A 23616-nucleotide genomic window follows, 5' to 3' on the forward strand; every position below is an offset into this window, starting at 1 on the left:
TGCCACCCATGCACAGCCAACCCTTTATCTGAGGCCAGGCAAACACATGGTCCCTAGTACAAAGCATCTTACCTCAGAAATGTTGCATACTCTCACAAACAGCTTCCTTCTCATGACTCTGCAGGCCCTACAGCTGCATGTGGGGGAGGGGCTGCGGTTGGTAGCTGGGAAACAGCCTCAGGGTCACCACCGCCACAGCCAGGGGCCTGGGAATGTGCCAGCTCCACCAGAGGAGGATCCAGGACAGGACCCTCCTGGACCAGCTGGTGATGGTGTCGGAAGACTGTCTTGCAGATGCATAGGCCTGGCAGGTGGAGGACATGGCCTATCAGGACAGGTGGTATGTGAAGGATGTATCCCGCAAGGGTGCATAGGACCTGTGCAAGGAGGTGCGGGACTGGTGCAAGGAAACATAGGACCGGACATACCAGAAATTCCTGGTGCAGCTCATGGGCCTGGAGCACAAGCAGGTGGAGGCCCTGTGGGAGCAGAACACAGTCCTGGGCAGGGCAGTGCAGGCCATGGAGGATGATTGCCAGGTGCTGGACCCCATCCTGGCCCTGGCAGTAGCTTTCTTGCCACCAGCTGCCCAGCCCCTGACCCTAGCTCCACCTTTCCCCTGTCAGCTACTTGCATCCCCCACCTCCACATATGGGCTTCAATGGATGTCCAGCACCACCTCCACCAGTCAGGAGCCCCTACCCTGAACCCCGTCTTGTGTCCCCCACCCAACCCCTCCTGCTTGGGCCCAGTCCTGCCACTCACCCCAGCTCCATGCCAGTGTAGAGCTGGACCTACCTGCAGCAGTCCCAGGACTATATGCGGCCCTGATGGTCCTGGACACCAACTGCGGGAAGGGGAGCCACCCATAGTGGCCAAGCACTGGCCACTTTCACCCCTGGGAAGACATTGTTTTATTATTGGTGGGTGGGGTGGATGGTGGAGTTGCTCTGTTGTTGGGGGTGGAGGGGGACTGTTTGTTGGGGAGGCACAGGAGAGGGGGTCTGTTTGATGTGAAGGAAACAAAACCTGCTGTTCTTCTGAGACATGTCTGCAGTGGGCATGGTGCTGATGATGGAGGGTTGGGGGTATCCATGGGCAGCTGTACAGGCAGGCTACAGTGGGGAGTGCAGGAGGAGGTAGTTGGCCAGTGCCTCTTACACCAGGTGCCCTGGCCCCCAGGGGCAGGTGTGCAGCTCACCTGGGACCTCAGTTTGGTGGGGGGGGGCATTGCTGTTACTGCTGCCACAGCTGGTGCTCCCACTGCCAGGCGTCCTTTGCCCACCATGTCTTCTCTGCCCTGGCCTCATGAAACAGCTCCCCCAGGCATTGTAGATGTTATACAGCATGCAGGCTGTGATGGTGACCCAGCGGATGTTGGACTTCGTAAACTTGAGGTGGGCAGTAAGGGTGTGCCAGTATCCCTTGGGGTGGCTGAAGACACACTCCACTAGAGCATGGGTTCAGCTCAGGCACCAGTTGAAGTGCAGTCCAGCTGGCTGGTGTAAGGCCACATGAGCCAGGGCAGGAGCAGGTAGGCAGGGTCCCTGATGAGGAGGGGCAGGACCACCATGGTGCCCAGCTGAAGGCCTGGTACCCCTGTGCAAAGCACCTGCTCTGAGTCATGGCTGGCAAGGCATAGTTGCAAAATGCATGGGTGTCATGGGCACTGCCCACCCAGCTGGTGGTCATGTTCATGAAAGTGCCACAGTGGTCGATGATGACCTGGAGTGCCATGGAGTAAAAGCCCCTCCAGCTGTAGTAGCGGTAGTCATCATGGACGGGCAGATGATGGGGATGTGGGTCCCAGCCAGGGCCTCAGTGCTCTGGGGTAATCCCAGGGCATGGAACCCCACCACCACTGCCAAGGGGTCATGCACATGGAGCACTGTGTCCCCCAGCACATCCTGGAGGGCACCACAAACCTCCAGGATGGCCTCCCTGGCAGTGGCTTTGTCCATCCCAAACAAATGGCCCACATAGTGGAGGCTGATGAGCATTGCCATCTTGAGCATGGAGAGGGCCAGCCAGGTGTCTGCAGGAAGGAGAGGCTGCATGGTGGTGTCCTCCTGCTCCAGGTCTGGACAGAGCTTCTCCAGGAGGTCCCAAAAGGTGTCCTGGGTCATCTGGAATGCCTCCAGCCACTGCTCATAATCCCAGGTCTGCTGAAAGACATGCAGCCACGAGTCCTGGCTGGCCCAGAAGGCCCAGAGGCAATGGGGCTGGAGGCCAGGAGGGCAAGGGTGGCCCTGGCAGTGGCCTCCAGCAGCCCATCATTTTTGTCCCTGCTGGGGTCCAGCCAGTTGGATGGGATCTAGGTGGCAGGTGTGCAGCAACAATGGCCCTGGGACCAGCATGATAGGCCAGCAGGGCCAGTGCAGTAGCCAGCAGGAGCCTGAGGCACTGATCATCACTGCCAGGGGCACAGCCTGGAGAAGCCATGGTACAGGGAGGCAGAGGTGGCAAGAAGAGACCTACCGCATGCTACCCCTTCACTGTTCATGCTGCTCCTGGCCAGGGAAGTAGGTAGCCAGGGAGCAAAGAGCGGGGCTGACTATTAAAGATAGCTTCTGCCTGCTGGAAGCTGCAGATCAAACCTAAAGCTTCTTTTGGGTGGCAGGGGCCCATTGCAGGGCCACAGGCAATGGCAGCAGTTTGCCGCTAAGAGCAGTAAATCTGCTGCCACATCCCTGCCCATGTAGATGCCTGCCCAGGAGCATTTATTCACAAGTAGTGTACTTGCAAGTAAACTGATCTCAGATCAAATGTACATGTAGATACACTCACTAAAGCATCACTGTTTACATGTGCAGATGCTTACTGTGCAGTAAATTAGTCTATTCTGCAGTTAATTTTCTACCTGCAAATGCAGTCGTGCACATATAGATGCCAACTGGAAGCAAATTTGCTCCCAGTCAGCCTCACCACCAGGGGACCACCCACAGGCTAGCCCCTGGGGCCACATGGCTTGGAGCTTCCCAGACCTGGGGCTGAGGTGGCGCTCTGCCTTCTCCAGCCTGGCCCTTAAAATGCTGCAGTTACTTTGGGGCCCTGGACCACCTGCAGCCAGCCTCTGGCCACTGGGTCCCACACCAGTAACCCCAAGCTACTGCACCCTGCCTGGACCCCAGCGCTGGCTCCCAGCACAACTCCACCACCTGCCTGCCTGTCCCACACTGTGCGCCCACTCTGGGCACTGCAGGCACCTGCCCAGGTCTACCAGCACCCAGACTGTCACACACAATCCCTGAGGGATGTCAAGGGAGCCACACTGGCATCATCCCCAATGTCACATACTGCCTCCCAGGGACAGCACCAGTGCCAGGAGGAGACTGCAGACCTCATGGTACTGTGGGGTGAGACCCAGGTCCTGAGCCAGATCACCCAGAATTGGCAATCCAATGGTCATGTCTATGAAGGCGTGTCAGGCCACATGGAGAAGCACGGGCATGACCAGTCATTGTGCCAGTGCCACATAAAGGACGAGGCCTTGTGGGCACAGTGGATCAGCATCACCAACCACAACCATCAGTAGGGAGCCGCTTTCAAGTTCATGGTCTTTATGTGGCACCTAGACCAGATTCTCACACCACAGGACCCTGACCAGAGCCGTGCCATGTATTCTAGCATGGGTGGCCTGCCTGAGTTTCCACTGCAGCCTGGCAGCTACAATGAAGCTTCACTGTGGGAGGGCACCTCAGGGTGCCAGGAGCCCATCCCACCATGGTCCCTGTCCCCAGCATTGTGCAGCAGCTCCAGCAATCTGGGCCAGAGCCTGCCCTACCAGCTCCAGGTGCACAGCCCCACCCAGGAGGCCAGCCCAGCAATGGAACCACCAGGCCTCAGCACCTCCAGCTCCTCCACAGAGTGGGGCCATGTCCAGACAGCCAGGCACCAGACCTCTGCACCCCAGGACATGGCCAGAAGCTGCGTATCATTGCCACCAGAGACAGACTTGGGGCACTGGGCATGCCTGCCACACCCATCTGGTAAGCCCCAGGGCCCTCCCCTCCTCAGCCCCTGCCCCTGGCCCCCCATCCCACCCAGCCTAACCATGCTCACCCTGGTCCCCAGAACTCCTCCCCCTACAGCATGCAGGGAGGCAGGAAGCAGTGCAACACTTTATTGAGCAGCCTGTGCCCTCTCTGCTAGGCAAACAGAGGCTTCTTTCACACATGGAGAAATGTATTGATGCCAGTGGTGATGTCATCCTTGGCTGCAGGCAGCAGGGGCATATAGCATAGGCACAAGTACCCCTCCAGGTGGCGGTAAATGTTGCGGGGCAGCACGGGCTTATGCACCACATGGTTGAAGCTCGGGGTCCTGCACCAGGTTTTCAGGTACACATGGGGTACCATGGCAAACAGCAGCAGCAAGGCATATTGGGTTGGTCTGTGCAAACAGCTGTTTGCAGCATGCCCAGGACACTATCAGCAGGGGCACACTCAAGGTGCAGGGCAGTTGCGTGGGGGCGGTCCTGGGGTGTCTCTTTGGAGAGGCCCCCTGGGGAGAGGGCAGAGGCACCACCAACTCTGCGCCCCAGTCAGCCGGGAGCCCCTTGCCCTACAAGCCATGGTGGCAACCATGGACCTGGTGGAAATGAAGGAGATGGCCTGGCCTGCAGCAGGGCTGCAGGAGAAGAAGCCCCCATGGCTCACCAAAAGCACCCGGGAATGTCTCCTAGGTAAAAGGGAGGTGCACACCCAATGGAAGGGAGGGGCGCCATCACCAGGGAGGACTATACTGTGGTTGCTCGGGGATGCAGGGTGGCCGTCAGGAAGGCCAAGGCGGAGATGGAACTGGGACTAGCCACCCCGGATCAAGGACAACAAGAAGTCCTTTTTTAAATACCTAGGGGGCAAAAAGAAGGTACCAGGTAACGTGGGGCCCCTGCAAGACACGCTAGGAAATCTGGTAGTCACACCAGACCACAAAGCTAACCTATTTAACGACTTCTTTGCCTCCATTTCCCTGACCAGGGACCAGATCAGCCCCCCCCACCAGGCCCCCTTCAGGCCCCAGGGGAGGCGCACCTAGGCCAAGGGTCAGGGAGGATCTAGTCAGGGAACTTCTGGAGGGACTGGATGTATTTAAATCATCTGGTCCAGACCATCTCCACCCCAGAGTGCTGAGGGAATTAGCTGAGGTCATTGCAGGACCCCTGGCACGGCTTTACGAGCACTCATGGTGCTCTGGTATGGTGCCAGAGGACTGGAAGAGAGCCAATGTGGTTCCCATCTTCAAAAAGGGGAGGATGGAGGACCTGGGAAACTATAGGCCAGTTAGTCTTACCTCGATCCTGGGTAAGCTTTTTGAGAGAATTATTCTGGCCCATGTCCACGAGGGGCCAGCAGGGGAGATTATGCTTAGGGGCAACCAACACGGGTTCATTAGAGGCAGGTCCTGTCAGACCAACCTGGTGGCCTTCTATGACCAGGTCACCAAATCCTTAAATGCAGGGGTAACAGTGGACGTAGTCTTTCTGGACTTTAGGAAGGCCTTCAATACTTACTGTCTCTCACCCTGTTCTCATTAAGAAACTGGGGGGCTGTGGTGTCGACACCCACACAGTCAAATGGGTCTCCAACTGGCTGGAGGGCCGCACCCAGAGAGTGGTGGTGGATGGATCATTTTCGACCTGGAGGGATGTGGGCAGTGGGGGTCCTGCAGGGCTCGGTCCTCGGGCCCGCACTGTTCAACTTCTTCATCAGTGACTTGGACTAGGGGGTAAAAAGCACCCTGTTCAAATTTGCTGATGACACTAAGATGTGGGGGGATGTGGGCACGCTAGAAGGGAGGAATAGGCTGCAATCGGATCTAGACAGGTTACAGGGGTGGGCGGATGAAAATAGGATGGATTTCAACACTGACAAGTGCAAGGTACTGCACCTGGGGAGGAAGAACCAGCACCACACCTACAGGCTGGGGAACTCCCTTCTTGTCAGTGCAGAGGCAGAAAAGGATCTTGGAGTCATTATTGATGCCAAGATGAACATGGGCCGGCAGTGTGGGGAGGCACTCAGGAAGGCCAACCGCACCTTGTCATGCATCCACAGATGCATCTTAAGCAGGTCCAAGGAGGTGATCCTCCCCCTCTATGCAGCACTGGTCAGGCCGCAGCTGGAGTACTGCGTCCAGTTCTGGGCGCTGCGCTTCAGGAGGGATGTGGACAACATGGAGAGGGTCCAGAGGAGGGCCACTCGCATGATCAGGGGGCAGCAGGGCAGGCCATATGAGGGGAGGCTCAGGGACCTGAACCTGTTCAGCCTCCACAAGAGCAGGTTGAGGGGGGGATCTAGTGGCCTGTTACAACCTAGTCAGGGGGGACCAGCAGGCACTGGGGAAGTCCCTGTTTCCCCGAGCACTGCCAGGAGTGACTAGAAATAATGGTCACAAGCTGGCAGAGGGTAAATTCAGATTAGGCATCAGGAGGCGCTACTTCACTGTTAGGGTGGCTAAGATCTGGAACCAACTTCCAGGAGAAGTGGTGCTGGCTCCTACCTTGGGGGTCTTTAAGACAAGGCTAGACAAACACCTTGCTGGGGTTGTTTGACCCCAGTTCTCTTTCCTGACAAGGCAGGGGGTCGGACTTGGTGATCTGCTCAGGTTCCTTCCGACCTTACTAACTGTGAAGCTATAAGCGGTTGGGGTGGGGTGAGTACAGAGCCACAACAGAAGGTGCTGCCAGAAGCCAGTCCTATGCTGGCCTGGGAAGGGGGTGGGGAAAGCAGACTGCCTGCAGTAAGCACCCAGTGGCCCACCTGCCTCTGCAGAGAAAGCAGGGATGGAGGCTTGGCTAGCAGCTGCCTGTGCCAGGGCCTGCCCAGCCAACTTACCATTGTCCCTGGGCACCTGTGTGCACACAACCCCCAGTCTGAAGCCAGGCAGCACACAGACCCCTGGTATAGTGCATGTTATGTCAGAAATGTTGCAAACTCACAAACAGTCTCTTCCTCTTGGCTCTGCAGGTCCAGCAATTGCATGGAGGGGAGAGGCACCAGCTGCACATGGGGATGTGCTGTCAGGGTCACCACCAGTCTCGCCCAGGACCCTCCATATGCACTGGCTCTAGCAGCAGCAGATGCAGGACATTGCACAGAAGCAGGAGGGGGACCAGGAATGGGACTGAGTAGACCAGGAGGTCCGGGACAGGCTCCAGGGCCCTGAGGAGAGGCACCTGGAGCCTCAGGAGTGGCAGGCTGCCATGGTGGCCAGGGCAGAAAAGGCCACGGAGGAGGACTGCCAGGTAGTGGACACCATCCTGGCCCTGGTAGTCACCTATGTACTGGCCACTGCCCAGTCACCAGCTGCATTCCTACCTACCCCCTGGCAGCCACCTCCTACACAGCTGCAAGTCCCTGATTGGGCTTGGGCTAAGATATAGCAGCACCTCCAGCAGCCAGGTCCCCCTGCCCCAGCATTACCAGCCAGCCACACCACCACCCAGGGTTCCCCACCAGCCAGTCCCCCTGCCTGGGCCCTGCCCTGCCACTTGCCCCAACTCCATGCAGCTCCAGAGCAGGAGCTACCTGCAGCGTCACATGCAGGACCTACTGATACAGCCCCGTGGATGCAGGAGGGGGAGCTGGCCATGCTGGCAGAGCAGCAACCACCCTCGCCCCCAGGTGTACTCCCCTCCCGCCAGCCTCACTGTGGTGTGCACACCCGCAGTAATGTGGCCAGAGGCGGGGGTGCTGGGTGCATGCGTGCACATGCTCAGCACCCCCAAATAATTTTTTCTCCCTCTGCCTATGGCTGGAGGTCATCTGTTTAGCTTTTAGACGCAAGGTTTTCCCCAGGGCAAGAATGTAGATATTGGTTGTCTGTTTAGCCTTTTGGTACAACTGAGGTAGGTCCTTTAATAGTTCCCAAGGTCTGACCATGGATGTAGGTCATTTTGGACCTTGAGAAAGGGATACCTCAGACACCTGGAAATTATAGTATCTAGTCATTCTTGATGACTAGAGTTACAACTTGTTGCCAAGAATGACCACCCCTAGACCAGTATCCTCCTACTGGGGAGGACCAGACACCGGTAGACAAATGGACCCTTTTAGAGTAATGGGTTCAAGAAAAAGGTACCTGTCCCTGGAGTTTGAGTGCCTTCCAGGGACATGACACCTTAAAGCAGGCTCCTAAGGCATTCAGTGTTTTGGTTACTGCCACCAAACCAAAAGTAACTATGGAGAAAAAGACAGCAGGAGCCAGATAGATGATTTGGTATGGGAAAGCTAGCAGGTTAAGAAAAAAGTTAATAAATATAGAGGTCAGTTCTGTGGTGCAAAAGCATTACAGGCTGCTACAGCCTTATGAGGCACAGCAGCAGTAAATCTGCTGAGAGAAGGAAACCACTATATTGTGGGTGATTTGGTTAATTTGTGTCAAGAACATATGAATCCAAAAGATTTTGCAGCACTTCCCCCTAAAGTAAAGGATAGATCAGTGACACTCGCAGTGTTAAGACTGTTCTTCCCCAGAAAAGTGCGGTTTCATAAGAAAAGACAGCAGCCACAGAAAATTATGCAGGGAGCTAAAGACTATAAAGAGTAACTAGAAGGGGAAGCAAGGCAAATCCTTGACTACCCTGTGGAAAAAACAAGCTTGTCTGCTAACCCTTGTTGTCACTGGTGCCCATTAAGTATAACAGCTAAACTGTTTCTGTGTAGTTCAAAATTTGACACAAAGGCAAACAATGTTAATTGATATGGGTGCCTCATTTTTAATTGTAAGTAATGAAAAAAAGAACAACTTGGATAAATGCGGCTTACACAAATAAATTTGATTAGCTTACAGCAAGATGATAAGAAAGTAATTCAGTTTAATAAAAAGAGCTTCTCAGACATTTGAAATTAAAAATCCGCAGAGCTCGGGACAAGTGAAATAGGCAAACCACACTTTAAAAATGGCTCTAAGAAAAGTAATAAGCCAATGAGGCAGAGATTGAAACATAAAATAGCCTTTGATTCTTAGGGCTTTGTGAAAAGTAACAGTTGCCCATGAAATTACTCTCTGCTAAGCCATGATGAGCAGAGAAAAATGCAGATGCCTGAGCTTTAAAGGTAAAATGGATACCAGACATCAGATGAACAGGTGTTTTGGGCCCCTTGAAAAACCTGTCAAATGAGAAGTTGGTGACCTGGTCATGTACCAGGCTTACTGGGAAAAAACAACCCTGTGCTCCATCAGAGCTAGACTTACCAGAATTAGAAATAAAGCTAGTCCTACTGTATATCAAATTAAAATGCAGTCAAAGGAAAAGGAAATCGAATTAAAATAGGTCCACTCGTCACAATCAAAAGCTTGAAAAAGGGGCAAGACCCCTAAAAACAATAACCAGATGTTTAGCAAGGCATCTGCCTTGGCAGTTTCTTAATTTTGTTTTACAACTTAAAAATGCCTTCCCCATGAAACATTCAGCAAAAGGAAAACTTCCATGGGTGTCCAGCAATTGAGTCAGTAAAATGTTTGTTACAATATGAAAAGGGAAAAAAATAAACACCTGAGCAAGATATGTTAGTAAATACAGGTGTTTCTTTTCCTATAATAAGTAGAGTTGTCCCCTTTCCAATTCTGGAAAGCAAATATGGTAAAGTCCCTTAAAGCATTGAATGAAAAGCAAACTAAAACTCCTTTACCACACCAAAAACAATATTTCTTTTTTAAAAAGCAGGAAAAAATAATCTACAGGTAATTCCTCAGAGGCACCAGCATGCAGCTTTTAAAACAAATCAGGTTTTGAAGTTGCCTCTGGACCAAGCAGAGAATGATAAAAAAAATTAGCCAGCCAGCACCTGAAGGTATGGGCTAAAAATAAACTGAAATATGGAAACAGTTACTTGATCAATCCAAACTGCAGTTATATCCTATGTAAGTGATATTTTAATTCATGGACCCATGTAAGAATTTATAAAGTTACCAATGAAATATAAATTATTCAAGATATTGGATTTAAAGTGAATAGACAAAAAGCTCAACTAGGACAGCAGGAGGTGAAATATTTGTAAATCATTTTAGGCCAGTACAGCCAAACTCCAGATGCCCAGAGGGTGGAAGTAATTGAAAAACTACTGGCTCCCACTGATGCTTATTCATTAAGGGCCACTATAAGTCAACCAGAAGCTATCCATCCTATTATGTTATAACAAAAAGTAAAATTATTAAAGAAATATCTTTAATGAAAGGCTATCAATAACTTCCCCATCCAAGTGGGGAGATCTTTGTTTTATGTTTCTTTATAGGAAGCCGAATGAACTGCGAAGCCTCAGAACCACCAATAGAGTCAACAGCATCTTCCTTACATAAGCCAGGGTTTTTCTATAACAACAGAAACTTTCTTGTCTGTTTTGTGTTGTTCATCTTGTTGTTTGGTTGCTTGGTTTATTTAAGTTGTTAAGAGTTTAAATGCATATGAATATCATGTAGGTGTAATAGGAATTGTTGGGGATACATCATCTGAAAATTAAACTTGTCTGTGGATCCCAGACCAGGACACTTCCGTCCAGTTTGGACTGGAAAGATGTCCTAATATTTGGAGTAAAAAGTGATAGTTAATATGGGAATTCCAGATTAAAGGCACCATTTGTTTGGCAAAGCAGCATTTACAGGGTGGTAATGTGTGTACTGTTTATGCACCTGGCAGAAGTGTGTGTGTGTGTGTGTGTACAGCAAAAGCTCTGTTAACTGACATCCATGGGGAATGCCAGTTAATCAAATATGCCAGTTAATCAAATGTGCTACATCCGCTGCACCAGGGCTTTCATTCCCTGGTGCCAGTGTGCCAGGGGACAGAGAGGAGGGTCCCATGCAGGCTGCTTTGCCCCAGGCCATGGTCCACAAGAAAGAAATGGGACTTGGCTCATGGCGGCGAAACCAGAAGTGTGCCTTCTGTTTCGCTTTTGCCGTGTCCCTCAGAAGGAAGATTTGTATTGACAGATGCCAGTTAGTGGAGCATTCCAGTTGGGAAAGTGCCGGGTAACACAGCACACACACACACACGTGTGTGTGTGTGTGTGTGTGTGTGTGTGTTATTTTCCAGAAAATCCCTTTGGTATTAACATGTAGTATATAATGCTAACTTACCAGGTTGTGTGTGGAAAATCTCATTAACCAATTGTTTTAAAGGAAACAGGAATATGCAGTCTTAACTTCCCTAAACTTGGAACCCGTATACCAAGAGGACGGCTGAAAACAAAATTAAATTTGGCTCAACCATGGTGCACGGCTGTATGGGCAGCTGCAGCAGACTGGAAGGTAGGTCTGCCCTTCGCTATTTGAATTGTCAAAGGATTTATCAATTATAAATTGGCAGGTACCTGGGAAAGAACCCCCTTAGTGGTACATACCCCATCTAAAGAGGCATGTAGGTTCTATGGCAAATGTCACACACAATCTTGGTGGTGGCAGATTGTGGACCTATGGGACATTTGGTAGTTTGGAGAGAAGCCTGCTCATAGGGAATCAAGCAAAGTAAAATTAAGTCATTTTTGTCAGAGCCATGTAACTTTGATGGGTGAAGATGGGAGTTATATCACTGTTGAGTTCTACTTGACTTTGGAAGTAACTGGAAGTAGTTCACCTCCTTTCCATAAGGGCGAGTTATTGTGGTCAGTAGTGTTAGTGCATACTTTTAGCTGGGTCCCACAGGTAAAGGTAATAAAGTGCATTATGATGGGACTTTGGGAGGCTAGGTTGATTTCCCTATTCAAAGATGTTCCTATCCAAGTGTCTGCTTTGGATGGAAAGATTTCCTCTGCCCCATTAGGCTGCACTCACCAGTCTTGGATATTTGACACTTTCCTAGTAAATAATTCAGGTGCATATAAAGAGTAGGTACATGTTACAATTAACATGAAGGGGTACCTAACTCATGAAGATGTGGGATATATGTGTGAAGATCATAATGTACAAATACATGATGATTGTCTATATAAGCAGTATGATGGGCAACAGTTTGTTTTTGACATAATTAGTAAAAATCATTCTGCAGTAGGTTACACTGGAAAAGGCTTCATTTGTGTACAAACAGACTGCCTCTATGTAACGTTTGAACAAAGTCAATTGTACCTAATAGCGTTTCTATTAATCTGTGTTTTTCTAATATTTCATCTATCAAAGGCTGTGATTTTGAGGACTGTGTGCCTTGCCGGATGACTCGGAGTATCTAAACTAGACCATGGGTTTATAAAAATATTACTCCAATTCAGTTAGGTTTAAATTTGCCAATGTTAAAACAAGTTTTGTCTCATCTGGATGTGAGTGCCATGGAAAATTCTATTAAACAGCACAATTGTGAAACCATGGTATGGATTAAACATAATAATAAAAGAAGTTTTGCAGGTATTGGAAAAAGGCAAAAGGATGGTGAATCATTCTTCGTGGGAGATTTTGCTCGGATGGAGCCCTGCTACCCAAGAAGTTTTAAATGTAATGCTTCACCCCACTGTGGTGATAACCATAGCAATTTGGATGCCAGTTATCTTTGTTGTTGTTTTAATAGGCCGGACATATCGCCAAGTTTATCAGTTGCACAGGGGTTTTGTTAACCTCTATGAGATCCCCACTACAAGTCCTTATATTTAAGGAACAAAGAGGTATACACTCCAAGAAGATGAGGTACGTTGGCATGATAACCCCTCCACAACTTAGTTATCAAAGGGGCAAGTTGTTGGGACCCAGAGGCCTTTTGGCCTGGGTTTGACCTTTGTGCTTAACTCAAGCTGCATATTTAGCTTGAATTGTGGTCAAGATATACACCCAGTGACAGGAACAGATAGACAAATACTATTCCTGACTTAAAACAAATTTAGAAGTTGGCTAACTAAATTGAATATATATAACCTGGGCAAAAGAGGAACAATCAGTGTAACAAGGTAACAGTTGGGCCCAGTCACCATGCCATCCCACCTCCCTGCCTGGGCAGTCTGCCCACCTACACTGTCCTATACTCTCCTGCCACGCCTTGATGTAAGCAATAAGTTGTTTGTTTTTAGACAGGAGGCTGCCCATTTTTAAAGCTCAGTGCCAAGGATGTTTTACACAGCTGTGAACCTTCACTTACACCATGACCCATGCCTTGCAGATGGCATCTAAATTTTCCACTACTCCCCTAGCCCCTTTCTGGGCTGCTCTGGTCTCTGGCCTAAACTAGACCTCAAGCATCCTCACACATGCCTCCGTCTTTAACTCATGCTCCACACTGGGCCTCTGTTCCAACTATACTGGTCAGGGTCAGCTTCTGTGCAGCCCTTCAGACTGTCTTCAGGCCCTACTCTGGGCCTCAGGCATCTGTCAACTTACCTGGACCCTTCTGGCTCCATACTTGCTCCATACTTGCCCTTCACAAGGGAGGCACAGGTGTGGCATTTCCTGGAAGCTGCCCTGCCAGAAGCAGCTCCACCACACCATCCAACCCCAGCAGGGTGTAGTTTTAGGTCATTCCCCAGGACCAGGAAGGAACCTCCTGCCATCCCCAATAGTACCAAAAAGCCTTTGATCTGGTATCCCACAATGTTCTCATGGGAAAACTGGAGGATTGTGGGCTTAACAGCACGACAGTCAGGTGGGTAGGAAGCTGGCTGCCGGGTAGGACCCAGAGAGTTCTAATGAACGGATCCGTGTTGTCCTGGCGAGAAGTGGACATTGGTGTCCCACAGGGGTCTGTGTTTGGTCCAGTGCTTTTCAACATCTTCATCAATGATTTGGATGTGGGGGTGAAGAGCTCACTGGCCATGTTCATGGCTGACACCAAGTTATGGGGGAGCATGGTCAAGCTTGAAGATAGGCTGCAGATACAGGCAGACCTAGACAGGCTGGCAAATTGGGCAGATCAGAACCAGATGAAGTTCGTCATCAAGAAATGTAAAGTTCTCCATCTGGGGATGAACAATCCCCAACATACCTACAGGCTCAGTGGCACCAAATGATCAGCACCACAACTAAAAGGGACCTAGGGGTAATAACAGACCACAGTATGAATATGAGCTGTCAGTGCAATACTGGAGGCAGCGGGGCAAATACTCTGGCATACATCAATCGATGCATCTCAAGCAAACCCTAGAAATCTTCAAGAGGAGACTGGAAGATTACTGGCATCACATGACCCCCAGTTGTCTTTCCTGCCTAGTACAGGGGGGCTGGACCCAATGATCTTGCAAGATCCCTTCCAGCCCCTTACGATCTATGAATCTATGAACTTACCCTGTCTTCTGGGTGTTCCTGAGCAGCAGCTCCAATGGGGCGATGTTCTGCCTCCGGCTGCCTGCAGAAACTGCTGCTGGTTTTCCTGCTCAAGCCTGCTCTTATGGCTAGCAGCTGAGCTCTCTTCCACAATCAGGCAATCTCCTGCCAGCCAGGTGACCTCTGACTGGGAGTGCAGCCACCTTCAGGCTGCCTCTGCTGCCTACTCAGGCCCTTTGAATGGCATTACAGGCAGGTACCCAAAGGTGCACTGCTGCAGTCGGAGCAAAACCTACTCCCACCTAAGAATGAAAAGATTACCTCAGAATAGAAAATTTCAGTTAAAAGTAACCATATTTGGCAAACAGAAGCAAGATTATTAATATAAATTAGGAGGCAGGCTTAAGTTAATTTTATGTATTAAGAAATGCAAGCTATATGGTATATAAAAAGAGGGAAGAGTGTGTACCCTTTGGAACACTCCTGAAGAAAGCCTTCAGAGATCCCGTCACCAGTCCAAGATCCTGTCTTGACATCAGACAGGAGCCCTGGACAAGACTTCACAACCTGATCAACCAGTGAAGTTGTATTTGCAATATTATGGGGTGGTGAGCATTTGCTTTGACTAGCTACAAATCTAAAATTTTTAACTGCTAATGATGCTGCAAGTCTAATTAGAATTGTATCTGTTAGAGTTCAATAAACTTACTTTTAGTTTAGGAAACCATGACTTAGCGCAGGCTGGTAAGCATGGCCAGTTTAAGCAGGGTGATCGTCAGCTGGGTGGACACAGGGAGGGATCACCACATGGTGGTGTCCTGCCACTCCAGGTGCGGGTGGAGCTGCTCAAGAAGCTCCTGGAAGGTGACCTGGGTCACCCAGAATGATTCCAGCCACTGCTCAACATCCCAGGTATTCTAAATGACAACAGACACCAGTCCTGGTAAGCCAGGTGAGCCCACAGGTGGCAGAGGCCCAGGAATACATGGATGGCCCTGGTGGTGGTGCCCAGATGCATGTCATCAGCATCCCTGCTGGGGTCCAGGCAGCAGCGAAGTGGATGGGGCCTCAGATGCTACAGTGAGCTTGGCCATGCGGCTGTGCAGCAAGAGGGGGCTGGCAGGGGTGAGACTGACCTGGACCAGGCAGTGGTCACTGCTGCTGTGAAGCATGGTGAGTAGGGTGTCCAGCAGGAGCCCAGGACACAGGCTGTCATTTCCAGGGCCTGGGGGTGAAGCAGCCATCTCCCAGTGGGCACAGGCTCTGGCAACAGAGTTGCAGAATACTGTGCCAGCACAATGCAGGTTACTCCAGGCCAGGAAAGCGGGTGGCTGGAGAGCGGTGCACAGGGATAGCTTTTAAAAATGACCCCGGACAGCGGGCAGCTGTGGCTGGAACCTCCAGCTCTCTCTGGCTGCTGCAGGGGGTCAGTGCAGGGTGGCAAGGGGCAGGAGCAGGCTACTGCCAGGAGCAGCAAATCTGCTCCCAAATGGGTGCATTTGTAAATGACTGCCCAGGGTGAGTTGACTCCATAGTAAATTACTATGGAGGAAACCCATATAACACTGATTGCATATGTAGACATGCCTGCTGTGAATTGTGATATCACAAAATAACTATTATGACTTTCCTGCAGGATCAGTGGTAAGAATGGACTATACAGGAGGGCTTTCAAATGTTTGCACAGCCCTGATCCTCAGTAGTGTTGAGTACCCACAGACCATTTGGACTTCTTTGGTGAGACTGCTAATATTAAGTATCACCGAAACTGAGGCCCAAGGGCCCATATCCTTAAAGGAACTTAGGTTTCTATCTCCTGCAGAAATCAAAGGGAATTAAGAACTTAAATTCTGCCAAGGACCTAGGCCCATAGTCCTCTTCTAATAACACATAAAAACTAGTAGTGTAACTAAGGCAGCATTGGTGATGTGTAGGGGCTGAACATGGATGCACGTGCACCCCATGAGATTGGCCGCTGCTGCTGCAGCTGGCAGCATTTGCGGGCAGTTGCTGCTGCCTGCAGGCAGTCCCCTCTTGCTGCCACCATGCCCCCACCGCTGACACCGTTGCCACCACCTGCAGGTGCTTCGTGCGCCCCCGCAGCCTCAGGAGGCACAAGGCATTCATGTAGGGCAAGGAATTCAGCAAGATCACAAGAGGTCAGAAATATTTTTCACACTATGGATTCCTATTTGAAATCTCTGGGTTTATCTTGTGAATCATATGTAGGGGTGTGCACACCTAATATTGTATGGTACCCCATGACACCTTTAGAAAGATCTTATGGCACCCTGGGTGGGAACTCCAGCTCTATCATGAAAATCCCTATGTTGTTGTTGCAGTAGCAGTGCTTTTTGTGTCATCTTTTCTTTCCTTTGCCCCTATATCTGGTCCTGCTAAAGCCCAAGACCACATGCAGCTAACCTAAGCAGGGATGGCAGAGGACATTGTGTATTTTTTCTGTGCACCAGGCCAACATTTTTTTCTCACATCCCCCATTTTAGCTAGCAAACACATGGCTGCTGTAAATAACATTGCTGCCTGAGGCTCAGAAAGGCTCAGCTGTATGTTTGCTACTGCTGATCCATCTGTTGAACAATCTAACATGGGATGCAAGGGAAAATCCATTAAAGAATGAAAATCATTCTGTAAGGAAGATCAATGTATTTAAGGGGTTTTTTGTCCCCCTCCTTGCTCCTCTACTTCCATCCTATTCCCTTCTCAGTTTCAGGGAAATGTCTAATAGCATCTTGCTTCTCTGATTTATTTCCACTTTCTGTTCATCCTCTGACTTTATCTCAGCTCTCTTCTCCTGGATGGCTTGACAAAGAAACAAAGAAAGATACTATTATGTAACTATGTAGTACTTTGAAATAGCGTGTTTTCCTTTTAAGCAGCTTATCAGCCCTCTGACATATTCACTGTGTGTGTTGGGGGTTTTTTAGCACCACCCAACATTAGACAGAACAGCAGTGGGCACATCTACATATGTAATGCACAGCAATAAACTCTGGGGTTTATTGCTCCAGAGTTTATTGCTCCCTGGTGTACCATTTGAATGTGCACCCAGGACCATAACATGCTGAGCCAAGTCAGAGCAGGCCAAGCTGGCAGGGGTCCAGGGGGTCAGCCTGTCAGCCCAGGGCTGCTCCAACCCAGCTCAATGTGCTGTGGAGGGGCTGCCTGGGGCACAAGGGTACTCTAGTGCAGGGCTAGATGGCAGGCAGCCCCCACACTGAAGCACCCTCATGCCCCAGCCAGTTGCATCAGTGTCTACACGTGTGGTGCTATGGAGTAAAAAACTCCACAGGAGGGTAGTATTTGTATTTACAAACACAGTAAAAACTCCATTAACCAGCACCTTATAAGCCAGCATGTTCTATTAACTGGCATGCTGGCTTATAAGGTAAAGTGAAACCGAAAGTGCACACTGTGGCACTTCCGGTTTCTCCAAGCCCCCACGGCCTGGGGCAAAGCAGCCTGCGCTGCTGAGCCCCCATAGCCCAGGGCATAGCGGGCTGTGTGGGGCCCACGTCCCTGTCCCTCAGGGCCCGTGGGGACTGTGGGAGGGTTGGCGATGCCGCAGGAGGGGCGGCGATGCCACGGGAGGAATGGCAATGCTTCAGATGCGGCGGGAGAAGTGGCGACTGTTTGGGCCTCTCAATTAACCAGCATATTTTGTTATCCTGCACCCCCCATTCCCTATAGGTATACAAAGCTTTTACTGTACTACCCTGCTGCAGAAATTATTTGTTTCCTGTGGCATGATAGGGCTGCATGTGTAGATGCTGAGACATTTACTGTGGAGTGAAGTAGGCAACTCTACAATAAACAACTCGTGTAGACAGACACCCCTGGTATGTACAAAGTTAGGCCTTTCATGTTTGTAGATGGTTAGCAACCAGGGTTGTTTGGGAGCCAGCTGTGGCCCTGTGGATTCTTCCTGTGATCGTTGTGTATAAAGCAATAGATCCATGAGATGAATATGGCATATTAGAGCTAAATAAGGCCCAAATCCAATCAAAGCACACATTATCCTGGATTGACATGCGTGCTGCTTAATCTACTCTGGTCCATGAAAACTTTCATATAATACAATATTTTTTGTAGAAGCATCGATAAGCCAAAATGTTACCACTGTAACAGCATTTTTCAATCACAGACCAAAATGCTGGTCCTGACCCTAAACTACTTCCATTGTACAGATTAATCCTACATTGGTGATGCCCAGTCCCAGAGTCACTTCTGCTAATAAACAATCCGATTTTGTCGTGGCTTGGTCAGTTTCTCATCATTATAACATACCTACAACATAAATATCTACACCGAAATAGCAATCAACTTAGCACATGCTATGATTGTCATGAAAATGAACTGTTTTTTCAGTAGACATATTATATAGAAAGCTCAGTCTAGGAGAGTAAGCAAGAGAAGGGGAATCAGGACTCCTGAATACTGTTCTTGGCTTTCTTAGTGACTTCCATGAGATCCTTACCCAGTTTATTAGCCTGCGTTTCAGCCATATACAAACCGACTTTTTCCTCACCTATACCTCCATTTGCCACTTTTTAACACAAGTGAAATAGTTATTTCACAGTGGAGTAACAAGGCTTAAATACATATTGAGTAAAATACTTTAAAATCATTGGAGAAAAAAGGATAGTACATACATTCAAAATATTCTTATTAATCAATTTTCTTCTCATGATAAATGTGTCATCATCTTAATAGGATCTTCTTCAAAATGGAAAACTCTTTTTCCATTTTTTCTGGACTTTTTAACAGTAGATATGAAATATTTTCCCCTAAGTTTTCTTAAAATTCAAAAAAAGAATGTGGAAGTTAATTGAAAGTGATTACCACCCCCCCAACCCCACACACCCCCACCCCACCCCACCCCCAATTATGGATAGTATGGCTTAGGAGCAACTTCCTCCCAGAATCTCGTGGAGGACAGAATGGAAAAGGAATTAGAATATGGGAAAAAGAAGAAGATTGCTCTGAGCACAGTACTGGGATCCAGGAAGTCCTCTTCTCTGCTCCAGTAATGGTTCATTGTCTGGTCTGGAGCCAAGTTATGGCATGTAACATTTTCAAAAGCACCCAAGTGTCTTGAGGACTCAGTGAAAATAAATAGCATTTTGTTTCCAAAAGCACAAATCCTCAAATACATTTAGTCTTCTACTTCTCACTGAAATCAACATGAGTTAGGAACATAAATGTTTTTGACAACCAGGGCCCTAAAAGATTCAGGAACTTCTGAAAATTTTACACCTACGCTTTTTTTCCTTCAGTTCAACCTCTGTTAAATAGAGATGGTAATAGTTAAGTGCCTCATGGGTTTAATTAGTTACCCAAGTGCTTCAACGATTTAAAAGTGTTAACTTATTTTGTGTGTTGCTTCTCAGTTATGGAGGTGGCATGTCTTCCTGTGTCTGCTGGAAGTCATTTTCAATCAGAGCATATATTCTTGAGGTACAAGTAGCTTGTGGCTGATGCAATTAGATGCCTCTCCAAGAGGCTTTGCTGACTTTGTGACTCCCTTATGCTGCATGAGGAATGGCTTGCTAATGGGGAAGGGGCTCTCTGTCAACACAAACTTTCTACATGTGAGCTTGAGATTAGTAAATGTCTGGGAAGAGGGAGGGATTCAGAAGCTCTGGGTAACATTTCCAATTCTGCCACTGATACACTTTTTGTCCTTGGGTAAATCACTTGGCCTCTCTGTTACTGACTCTAAGAACAGGCATCACATTCATCCCAAAAGAGACCATATTTTCTTGGGACAAAGTGCAATCATTCAAATGCCCATGTCTGTTATCCCAGGACAAACCCGAAAAAGGTTCACAAGATAAGACATGCCAACTTTTTGTCCCAGGACATTGCAGTGTATGTCCTGGGAGTGCATCTTTGAATCAATGGCAGAAAACCAGCAGTGCATCCAGCCACTCACTAAACCCTGATTAGAAATACGATGTATGTACACGACCGTCCCAGGATTTTTCTGTTCCAAGGCAAACACAGGCACAACTGGTCCCAAGACAAATGCAATGTCTGTTTTTAGCCTGTATTCCCCAGTGCTAAAGTGAAGAAAATATTAATCTCTCTCACGCAGGTGTTGTGGAATATCGCTAAACCAAAGAGCTGCACGCTTTGTAGCTTCTCTAAGTTGAGCTCTTTGCATATAGCAGGGGCTCCCTTCATTCCTCTCTTTCCTCCCTCCCCCACCAATCTATTTTAGGCATCCCAGAATCGCACCTTTTATCCTCTACCTCATGCCACAGCCCATGTGTGTCTACCCTTCCCATGCCAGGGGAAGTATTAATCTGTTTATGCCCCAGTTCCCATCTCCTCCCTACCATTGCAATTTCTTCAACTTGTGTCTAGAGCACTAAGTAATTCAGGGTGTCATCATTTTCTAACTGTACTGGAACAGGAGGCAGAGCTGAGGGAGTGGAGGTAGTTATGCTGGGAGGTGTTGATGGTATCCATTAATTATTTCTTTGATCTAGTAATGGGCTCTTACTGAAGTGGTTGAAGTTGTCAGGTCTGACCTCCAAATACAAAGGGTATTCCTAGGTTTTCCCCTTCCATTTTTCCAGTTTCACCTAAATCAATTGGGGTCTACCCACTGATGCCTGAAATATCCCCTGAAATTTTGGACTTGAATGGATGTGGTATTCAAAATGACAGGCATGCAGAGAAAGGCCCTCAAAGTTAATGCAAGGCCATGCTTCACTGGGGCAAAAATGTTGGTAAAGTGCTTTGAGGTCCTTGGATGAAAAATGTGATAGGAGGGCACAGTGCAAGAAGTGCAGTGTTTTGGTTTCTGGCAGAACTTCCTGCTCCGCTGTCCTGTGGTGAGTTTCTTTGCCTGCATTGGAGGCTTGACCCAGCAATATACTGAATTCTTTGGCCCTGACAGACCAAAGCATTTAATCATAAGTTTAACTCCAAGCACCTCAGTAATCCCACAGAATCCAATTAAAATCTTTTCATCCCACAATTACAATGAAACTAAAGACTTCTTGCTTCTTTAAAACATACCTGAGCATACTTGGAAACTTATTTGGATTCCTACAATTTCTGTTAGTCATGCCCCCTGCTTGTGACACAAACTTGCTATCAACCCAAAGCACAAACTGTGGTTTACTAATTATTTTTCAATTGATTTATCCATTATTTGGAGTGTCGTTTATAGCATTCTTCCTCTTCCTCCCTGCAATGACAAAGAGACGTCTTAAGAAATTTTATGATAGCCAGCTCCCCAGAGCTCATCTGTCATAGCCTTTAAGGCTACGAGGTGGGTTTGCCGTACTGGTTGCTGTGTGGCAGCCATTTTGGAAAACTTAAAGAAGCTATGACAGATGAGAGCATCACCGTGAGAAGCCTGTGTAAAGCACTGCTCTCTCCTGAGCCATAAGGAATCATGGAATTCCTCCAGACCTCTGAGGCTGACCAGAGAGAGAGAAGATGACTATGGTTTGAAACCTAGGGGTAGGGAGAGGGAAAAGAAGATAGCAATTATATAATCAATAGTTTCTTTTTTTTTAATGAACTCATAGGACACAGATTTCTCCCCACTGCCCCTCCCTTTCCTGTTTTCCCATGGCTCATCTTTCACGTTGGCATGCAATTCCCTGCTGGCCAGATGCAGTCTGTTCCGTTCCCTTTTTCCATTACACACTCGACTGAGCTAAGGACGAAAGGGCCCCTAGATTCCAGCAAGAAGGTAATTAATTGACTTTCTGCTCTCGTTGCTATGCGGCAAAGGTGGAAGCCGCAGCGGCTACAGTTCATTTTTAATCCTGGAAGACTAGCCGTGAATGGTATCATTATGGAGATGATCATCTGTCCACAGCAATGACAGCAACTTTGGCATGGGGCAGTCTCAGGGAAAGGGAAAAGCTGTATGAAGAGACCTGGAGCCACGGGTGAAGCATGCACCATAAACCTGTCAGCCAGGTACTAGCATTTGTAGCTGTTTCCTTGCCACTCTTTCTCCTCCTTTTCCTGTTTGAATCTCTTCATAATTACAGGTTAAGATGGAGGGGGAAGAGACAAAAAGATCCCATCCACAAAGCTGCAAACTGTTCACTGTTCTGTACTTCCCTCAAAAAGGAACACTCCAACATGAAACAATCACTTTCACCAGCTGTAGGTAAAATAAATGGACATTCCTGCACCATATCCAGATCGGAGAAGTGCATTTGCTGTTCAGCGGGCTAGAATTCAAGTTTTCCAGCATATTCCTTTTCTTGCATTGCTTTGGTAAATACTTATCATCTCAGACTCATTTAGTTGCATTAAAATGTTTTTATTCTTAACTGGCCTGGTTTATGTGATTTAAAGCAGCAGTATTCATACCTAACTTAATGCCATTCCCTTCAAAGTTCACACGTGGTTAAAGTGAAACTTGCTGAAGTGGCTAACATGTAAGTCCCAGTAAAATTTACAGCTCAGAGATTATTTCTCAACTCAGAATAATAATAGTAATTCTATTGTAGCGAAGACAATGGAACTACTCAACTGGAGTGCACTGCACCTAGATCCATCTCCATGCTCACATAGTGCTACTCCTTCTAGCAGCACTGATGAGTAACCCTACAACAACAACACTGTTGTTTCTATGAAACTATGAAACTATAAATAAACCAGTGTGCATTCACATAATGGGAGAAAAGCTATCTGTAATGAAAAGTTTTTTGTTTCAAGCTTCCAAGAGATTAATATAAACAATAGTGAGATGGAAATTATTTTAATTATGAAAATAAGCTTGATTATTTTCTTCTAGAGGGGTATCTGTTTAGTGACACAAATGGACGCTATTCATCAAAAACACTAGTAAGCTGGTTTTCCTCAGACACATTATTTCAATAATATTTTATCATTGCTCAACCTGCTCGGATATTCAGTGTGACCTAGATTCTGAGCTCCTTACTACTTTAGCAATCCTCTCTTATTGCAGAAGGAGTCCAAGTTTGTTCAGTGGATCTCTCTCCAAAGCATGGTCTTGCTTTGAGTAAGAAAAGGGTATCTGAATCTGTCCCTGAAATATTTGTTCAAGAAAATGTGGTAAACAGTTAATCAGTTGGATCATTGGATGTCCTGGAACACAACTGTATCATTCCAAATCTACTGTGTGAAGAGAGAGTGTAAATCCATATGATTTTTCTGTTTTTTAAAGATTCAATCAATTCTTTAACTAGTATATTTGCAATGATGATGCAAAATACATCTGAGTTCTCAGCCAGAGATCTAAATATGGGCTTCATTTTGCCCATGTTCCTCAGAGCACATCCTATCTCAGCCTGAACATGCAAATATCCTTTGCACACATAGACTAGTTAACTAGTTGTCTAACTCCCTGAACATACCCACACTCCAAGACTTGCGCATATATAACTACTATTCTTAGGTAATTTTTTACCTGGTAGAAAT

The 23616-nt window shown here is 48.1% G+C and overlaps 1 pseudogene; it reads left to right on the forward strand.

Annotated features, from left to right (window-relative positions):
• The first annotated feature begins 3286 nt into the window (after positions 1–3286).
• On the forward strand, positions 3287–16306 carry LOC149856591 (uncharacterized; annotated as a pseudogene).
• The last annotated feature ends 7310 nt before the right edge of the window (positions 16307–23616 follow it).

This window comes from Crocodylus siamensis, chromosome 10, assembly GCF_052110815.1.
Source record: "Crocodylus siamensis isolate JL-2025a chromosome 10, ASM5211081v1, whole genome shotgun sequence".
NCBI lineage: Eukaryota > Metazoa > Chordata > Crocodylia > Crocodylidae > Crocodylus > Crocodylus siamensis.